This window comes from Equus quagga, chromosome 7, assembly GCF_021613505.1.
Source record: "Equus quagga isolate Etosha38 chromosome 7, UCLA_HA_Equagga_1.0, whole genome shotgun sequence".
Lineage (NCBI taxonomy): Eukaryota > Metazoa > Chordata > Mammalia > Perissodactyla > Equidae > Equus > Equus quagga.
The window spans coordinates 111,867,805-111,876,950 of NC_060273.1; the positions used below are offsets into that span (position 1 = coordinate 111,867,805).

General features: G+C 36.3%; 1 pseudogene; it reads right to left on the reverse strand.

Moving 5' to 3' along the window:
- Positions 1–333: 333 nt before the first annotated feature.
- Positions 334–907, reverse strand: LOC124242960 (60S ribosomal protein L19-like; annotated as a pseudogene).
- Positions 908–9,146: the final 8,239 nt, after the last annotated feature.

The following is a 9,146-nucleotide window of genomic DNA, read 5'->3' on the forward strand; positions in this document are numbered from 1 at the left end:
ACCTTAGCCAAAGGGGTGTAGCTAGCAGAGACAGCATGTGTGCTAGTAATATTGACAGATCTCTGGCTAGAAACCCTGGACCGTGCTCTTTTGACTGCCCTCATACCAGATTCAATCCACAGTGATGGCCTAAGCATCTTGTCAGGGAGAGAAGCATTAGTACCCATAAGGCAACTAATGGACCATCACAGACATCCCCTAGAGGTTAAAGCATTATGGCCTTCTTTCCATACTCTCCTTTTTTGGGAGGAGTACGGACAGGCAGATAGAGGCTTGTTTTATTTATCTGTGCAATTGCTGAGGCCTCTATGTACACACAAGAGAGGGAAAGTTTTATTTCTTAGTCTCTTCCACCTCAGGCAGAATTTTGATGATTTCCTCCTCCTTGGCTGGGAGTTGCTCTTCTGGCGCTTGTATGCTTCCTTGGTCTGAGACCTGTGGGTCTCAGCCCGGTTAGCCAGGAGCTTCTTGTGGGCCTTGTCTGCCTTCAGCTTGCAGATGTGTTCAAGAGAATCTGCTTGATTTTGAACACATTCCCCTTCACCTTCTGGTACAGACTGTGATACAGGTGGTAGTCAATCGTCTTAGATTCACAGTATCTTCTGAGCAGCAGCATTCTCATCCCCTTTATCCAGGTTACCTTGTCAGGCATTCTAGCATTGGCATAAGCATTCACTTACCTATGACAATATATGCCTAGCCTTCTAGAGGGCCAAACTATTTTTCCTGCTTCAAGCCCAGGAGTGGACAGTCCTAGGGTGATCAACCCTTCTTTGATCAGCATCCGGATCTGCTGATGGGAGTTAGAATTGACAGTTTCATTGGTCTTCTTGGGATCCAGTCAGACCTTTTTGGCAGAGCACAGAACTCTGGAGGCAAGCCTATTCCGAAGCCTGAGTATATTCATGGCTGCAGCAGAGGCAAAAGGAAAATTTCTTTCCATATTCTAAAGAAATAAATGTAGGTATGGTATATATATTAATATGAAAATTTGTTTTAGACACACATATGGCTTTATATTGGCTACTCTTATAATGTTGAACAATTTTATATTAAGTATGACTAATTTTAAAAGTTTACCTCTGTTTCCACATTATTAAGATCAAAGTTTCTACATTATTAGACTAACTGTACCATAATTCATTAGACACCCCTTGTGATGGTTAATTGTATGGGGAAACTTAAATCTTATGTGGCAAGCTGGGCAATGCTGACCACATATTTGGTCAAACATTATTTTACATATTCCTGTGAAGGTGTCTTTGGGTGAGATTAACATTAAATCTGTGGATTTTGAGTGAAGCAGATTATCCTCTATGATGTGAGTGGGCCTCATCTCATCAGTTGAAAATCTTACTAGAATAAAGACTGACCTACCTCCAGCAAGAGGAATTCTGCCAGCAGGCTGCCCTTGGACTAGGACTGAAACCCTTCCTGAGTCTCCAGCCTGCCAGACTACTGCCATCAGATGTTGGGCTCATGGATCCTGAACAATCACATAAGCCAATTTTTTAAAATAAATCTTTCTCTCTCTTTCCATATATATATATATAGCATATGATAATATTATATATGGAATATATGATATATATCACATATATCATATATGCAATATATAAAATATACAATATACACATATATTGATGTTACATATATAATATATACATATATATTTTATACATGTATCACATATAACATAGTACATAAAATATATAATATATAATATATTGACATCTAATGATATTAATATATAATTATATATATACATCCTGTGTTGTGTGTACATATATATATATATATACGTTATGTATATACATATATATGTATGTATATACACATATATATCTCCATCCTGTTTATTCTGTTTCTCTGGAGGACCCTTATAATGCACCCCTCTGTAGCTTTGAGGACTGAGCTGGTGTGGTGGACATCATAATGCATTATCCAGATCTCAGGTCTGAAATCAACAATTTATTCTCCCAGCTGCTGCAAGTGATGCCAGGAAGCAGCCATCAGCTATCAGCTGTTTTTAAGGATTAGTTCATCTAAGAAAAAAACTATCTTGCCCAAGGTCTCCCTTCTTTCCAGGAGCAGCCTGCCCAATGACTAATCAGTGCAGAGATATAAAGGCTCAGCCCCTTCAACTCATCTCAGGACAGCTCTGATGACCTGCTGCAGTTCAACAGAGGAGACCTCCGTCGGGTTTGCCGTGCAGTCTGTCTTCTCCTTCTGCCCAATTCTGCTTCCTTTCTCTCTCTTGCATAGGCGTACTCCCAAGAACACTCTCTAATAAGTGGCCCGCATGCTAATCTGCATCTTAGATTCCTCTTTCAAAAGATTCAAGCTGCAGTATCATTCTCTCTCTGCCCTCATATTACGTTGCATTATCTTACTCACTGCTCAAATCGGTACAGAATACATCAGCAACCTGCTCCATGAACCAATATCCAACCTGGAAATGGGATGCCAACCTCCCCTTCGTGAATGCACTCCTAATTTCTACGGGTGATTTTCTTGAAGCTCTCCTTAATTAGCTTTGCAAGGTGATACAAAACCTCCCCTTTCTCCCTGCCATCTCAGGCGCTCCATCAGTCCTCTGCATTTGGAATTTTCATGCTCAGTCATGCCTTCAAAATCACAGGTACACAATTCAGCTTCTCCAAAGGGATTTCTCACTTTGCTACACTCCGGGGATGGCACAAAGAGAGTCCATCGATGTACAGCTGAGCAATCTAACAAAAGAACAAAACTCTGCTAAGTATTTTGTGTCACTGAGAACATTTCTCTTAGTGCTCTCCCCTCACCTGGCTTAGTGGAATGGAACATCCTCTCCTCTCTCCCATAGCTCTTTCCTCCTTTACAAGAATTCACTGAAAGAAGATCTGAGCATAAAATGATTTGAAGATTGTTCATTAATTTTAGTTATCTGTTGCATCCTTATTTTATGTACAGAAACATTCTTTATTTGACTATTATATTATCAACAAGACTGACAAGTTTTGGGTATTTTCTCTGCCTCAAGTCTTTCGCTACCCTTTGTATACAAAAATAAATCAACCTATAGTTCTACCACACTTAATAATGTTAATGAGAACTGCTAGTAGGCTCTGCTTTCAGACTTGTGTCACTCCAGGACTCGGTTGTAATCCTGACCAGACACTGTAAGATGGCTAGCCAAGGTCAGAGGCACATTTTTTCCATCCACCAGGTTCTCTATTCAAAGCTAAATGGCCCTTGCCATCATTTAGAACATAGTGCAACCATTTAACTATCCATCCCATAAAACTTAGATCTCCTGCATCTCACTGAGCCCCAGAAGGAAGTGATCACATGAATCTTTGCTGGAGTAGCATTCGCGGAAGTGGTAGAAATGAACTAGCTTACAAACGTGTACCACACATACCTCATGAAATCAAACCCCTCTATCTCCCAACCACCAGGCAGAAGTACATCCATCATCTATAGTAGGTACGCTTTAATGCTTAAACGAAGATAAAGAAATATAGTAGCCTATCTTCCTCTAGCTTCAGACTAGAGATTTTTATCTCCCTCAATAACATGGTCTAATTAAATTAATTTTATCTCTCTGCTTTAAAAATATCTTTTTGCTTAAATCTTTGATCACGTTTTTTGCGTTTCCCTTTTTGAAGCTCATTTCAATGACACTATTCTTTAAAGTACCTTGCTTAAAAATGTTCCACCTTCCTGATTAGACTCCAAAGTTTCTTTCACACCATACAGAAAATGTGTCCCAGTAGGTAGCAGTCAAATAGACAAGATCACTCAAGCATTTCTCAATTAGTTAAGGAACTTTTGATGCATCTCATTTATCCTTCTCGGTGAATGAAACATCTTAGAAATATTTTCTTCAGGTCAAAAGGCACGTTTAGCATAATAGCTAGCCAAATTTTTATATAATTAGATCATATGGGGATTGGGGCCTTCTATTTCTTTACTTGTGTATGATATGAGTAGTGCTTGCTAAATCATGACCCACCGAGAAAGGAAAATAATTGAGAAAGTGACCTTGGCATATTAGGAAAGGAAGCATGAAGGCTTTTGACAGCATAAAATAATACAATTGTTAGGAGGCTAAAGTTCAGGGGAAAGAAACTATAGTCATATGGAGGAAAATAAGGTAGCTGACTGTGTCTGTTTACATTGTTGGGTAAAGACTTTGAGTTCCAGTATGTGGTACATTCTATTTTGAATGATTTATGAAAAACAAAAAAAGAATTATGTAGGATACTAAAGAAGTGGTTTGAATTAGATATTTGGGAGCTCTGTTTCCCATGGTTAACAGTTAAACTTTTAGAAAGTGTATAGAGACATCAGGTGAGCAACAATACCACTCATGGCTGTGGGACAGAATAAAAGAGAAACCTTTTTGGAAGGTTAAGTTTAATGTGACTATCAGTTACATAGTAAATTTAACACAACTATATTTAAGTGGAGTTGGATATATCTAGGTTAAAATTTCTGTACCATTATTTATTAGCTGGATGATCTTGCCCAAAATAACCACCTGTCTATGCTAGTCTTCTAATGTACAAAACGGGGTTGATAGTGCTAAGCTTTTATAAAGATTAAATAAGAAAATGCACACAGAACAGTTCAGTGCCTGGTATATAGTATTAATAAATTTGAAGACATTTTGTCAGTAATTTTTGAGAATATGAATGGTTGGAATTAAGTTTCCGAGAGTGCTTTGAGTCAAATAATCCTGTAAGAATGTTCTGAAGTATATAGGCGAAATTAGAGACAAGAAAGAAGTGAAGAGATTTTAGTCTTCCCTGTATCTTCCCATCCTCATCTTCAACGATAACTTCTGGTGGATTTTTTGGAAATTCATCTCTCTGAGGAACTCAAACTTTGCATAATCTTCTGTCTTGAAAATTTCACTGCAATTTTTGTGAGAATTGCATACAAAGCACATTAAAACCTCAAAAACCTTTAGAATGTTGGGCAATTAAAGATGCCCAGTTAAAGATTCTAATTACCCAGTTAAAGATTCATCTGTCCCTGTAGACACAATATTTGAAACATGATACTGCAGACAGTTGACACTAGCATCTGTCACCAGAATAGCACTTGCTCCACACACCAGACAGACACGCACAGAAACAGTGACAAAAACTAGTCCTGACAGATCATTTCATTTCTAATTGTTAACCGTTTATTTTTAAATCTTTTGTCTGGTTAAGTCCCACAGAAGAACATGATTATTTGAAATAATTGTTCTGATAAAAAAATTGCATTAATCATATGTGGAAGATAAACACATGGATAAAGAGAACAGATTAATAGTTACCAGAGGGGAAGGGGTTTATGGGGTGGGCAAAAGGGGTGAAGGGGCACATATATATCGTGACTATATCGTGATGGATATAAATGAGACTATTGGTGGTGACACCATGCAGCCTGTAGAGAAACTGATAAATGATAACGCACACCTGAAATTACACAATGTTATAAACCATTATGACCTCAATAAAATAATTAAAAAGTTGCACTGAGCAAATTTGATTTTTCCCATCCTTCATTTATTTAAAATACACATAGATCCATGAAGGAAAATATGATTGTTTTTCTACTACATAGTAAACCACTAGGAAAATGTAAGCTTTTTAAATCATTATACAGAGGAAACATCAAATATATATGATAAACAGTTGGAACTATCTCCCTACTGTAAGATAGTGCTTACATTTAAGAACATCTTGTTGGGAAAATCTGAAATGCCACATATTTATTACAAGCCCAGTAGAAAACAATAAACTCTTCTAAATGACCCAGGGGCTAGGAAATGACCAAAAAACAGTTTATTCTATATGAATAGACAAAAAGATCAAAATACTTTTATATTATTAATTATATTTTTTAAACGGGGAAATTTTAATTATTGAAGCATTACTTATTCTCTTATTATTTCATTAATAGATAGCACTTCTGATGAGTTGGGGAATGAGCTATTATTATGAAGCTATTACAGCCAACAGAACTATTAAGCATCAACAAAGCAAAAGCAAGAAGTTATTCTAAGGTTCCAGCTTGAACCTAAAAGCTAAGATTTTCAGGAAGCGAGAATGGAGGACTTTGGTTCAAAAACCCGTCATGTTGTCAATTCTTTAGTGATACCTGTTTATAGAACAGATAGTAAATGAAACAGTGCCTAGAGGACCATTTCTTAACAGAATGATGAAGTGACCTCAGGCTATCAAACATACTCAACTCATAACCAAAGTCAACGCTCAGGGGACAAAGAGAACATAATGCAGTGTCCCGTGGCACTGAACGTTTGAGTTCTCACAATTCCGTTTGCTGAGGTTAAGTAGTTGAATGCCAAGCCTTCTGATTCGTAACCTGAAGCATCATTTGAGTAAATTCTATGTTTGCACTCCACATTGATTTTAGCTGACTAAAATCCACTTGGAATTTTATATCCTAAACACAGTAGTCTAAGTTTACATGAGAAGAGAAGAAATGCTCTAAACTTAAGGTCTTTTAACTTCTACAAAATAACTTTCCATTTCAATATACTCTAATCCTAAACATCTACAATTCCCAGAGTCTGTTTAACAACGTTTAGATTACATTGCACCATCTTTGTAGTCACTGTTGGACGCATCTGGCCCCACTTGAGATTTAAAGAAATGAAATCAAAGCACGGTTTATAGTATGAAAATAGTAAAACAGCTCAAATCTATAACATGCTCAGTGAAGTGAGCACCCATAACCGCTAATAATGTCCTTCCGCCAGGAATCCGTTCCTTTGCTTTGTTCTGTGTCTGCTCCCTCGGCTCACGTTCAGTTACCGTCTTTTACTTTTGCTCTTGTTTTTTTCTTTTCTTGAAACGAAGTCACTATCACTCTATCCCTTTCCATCTTATCTAATTTCTATCTTTTTGTTTCTGCCCTAAAATTCCTTTCACCTTAAACAGCCTCCTCTTTCTTTTTTCTGAGCGTTAATATTTTACATGGATTCCCCAATTCAGTTTCAGACTCAGTCCATTTCTTTGTCTGACCCTCATTAGCTAATGAGCAGTATTCTTTTCAGCTTCTAAGATATGAATCCGAGCATCGCTGTGAGGCAAGTGTCAGAGGAATGGGAGAACCTAAGAGACCCAGAGTGCAGTCTAGGCTGCAACTTTATAGATAAAAGGGAGAAGTTACTTAGCCATATCAGAAAACAGATTAATAACGGCTTTCCTTCTTACTGTATTGACATGAAGGAGAATTGCAATTACCAATTACAATAGAAAGCCATTTCTACTATTAAGTAAACCCCATTCTACTGCTAACCACTCTGATCTGGATTTAAAGTGGGTGTATTGTGTCTCTGAGTGTGTCAATGTGAGAGAGAACAAATGAGTGCCCATGAGAATTGCCATTTCATATAATGGAGAGCTGGATTTCACACGCAAATATATCTATTTCCTTCTGTGTTGTAACTGACAAGCCATCTGTGTGCAAAATGAAAATTATAATTACTACTACTATTGCTAAGAACAATATGCTGGATTTGGGACACAATGACCAAAATTTTGCAAGTATTATCCCTCTGAACCTTGATATGAACCCTAGAACGGTAGTCTGGCTTTTTTTTTATCCAATTTATATATGATAAAGTGGAGACTTCAAGAAGCTGAGTAATTTATTCAAAACCACACAGATTTTAGATGTGAGAAACCACTTCTGACTCCAAATTTAAAGATATTAACTATCAGGATTTGCTGTATCTTCAGAAAATTGCTATACACACACATAACAGTATATCTACAATATTGCAAGTAAATCTAAACAATTTTGAATGGAATTTTCTTCTGCCTGAGCCCATAGATAGCAAATAAGTTTTCCAGACAGTATAGTGAGGTAAGTGTTCTACATGTTGTACTTAAGTAGACAATTTCCTAAGTACCTGCTATTGGATCAATAAATGGAAGCTTTTTCTTGTTATATCTACTATCTAGGTCCATCTGTTTGCAATGTCATGTCTTCTTTTACACTTATCACTAAAATAACATATAAAATGCACTTGCAGCATTCTCACGCTAAGCTGGTAAAATAGCCTAAAGTCCATCAATTTTAACTCCTCATGGCCCTATCATTATCCCTTTGAATTTATATTAATGGAATATAAAAACATTAATTTGAATAACATTAGTTTGTACAGTTTGTACTTTTATATATATATATATCTCACACCTTTTGAATGTTTTATTAAAGCATTACTTGAACTTAATATTCTAGCTTTGAAAATGATAAAATTCACATGCAAAACAATTAAATGACCTGTGTGAAACTACTGTAAATGATCTTAATATTTGAGAAAGACTGCTTCAACTAAACTGCTTGCAGAAATAGTTTTTACTTTCTTACTTTTGTAATGACAATTTTTTAAAGTAAATTATGATTAAGAATGAATTATTAAAATTTTGGAGTTATTTTTCCCAATTCCAGATTGAATTATAGATACAATCATAGATAATATTACAAATTACAGAATTTGTATAGAGTTTGTGCCACCATTGGTTTGACCTTCATACCAAAGAAACTCTTTGTGGGAAATACTACTGTAAGGCAAACATAGTAACTAGCACTTGGTGTTTAGATACCATCATGCATAGCTTAACGATGGGGATCCTTTCTGAGAAATGCATCGTTAGGCAATTTCATCATTGTGCAAACATCATGGAGTGTACTTCCACAAACCTAGACAGTATAACCTACCACATACCTAGGCTTTATGGTACTAATCTTATGGGACCCCTGTCGTATAAGTGGTCCATCATTGACCAAAATATCGTTATATGGGGCATGATTGTAATTGTGTATTAAGCCTCTTTTGTGGTTGTTCTTTGCTTTCAGGGTTTTTTTTTAACCTTTAGTCACCTGGCTATTAAAATTAACGTGTTTCTACTAGAAACCCTATCTTTATCAGAGATAATTCCTGATTATTGTTTTACACGAATTCCAAATATATTCTTTCAAAGAGTTTTAATCATTATCTCATGTTTTCTTGAATACTTAAAATTCAGAAATTTTACCTCTGACTACTTGAATAGATTTAGTTTGAAAGGAAGTGATATCAAGCCTGATTTTTACAAATACTATCTGCCTTAGAGCCCAGATAAAACTAATAATTT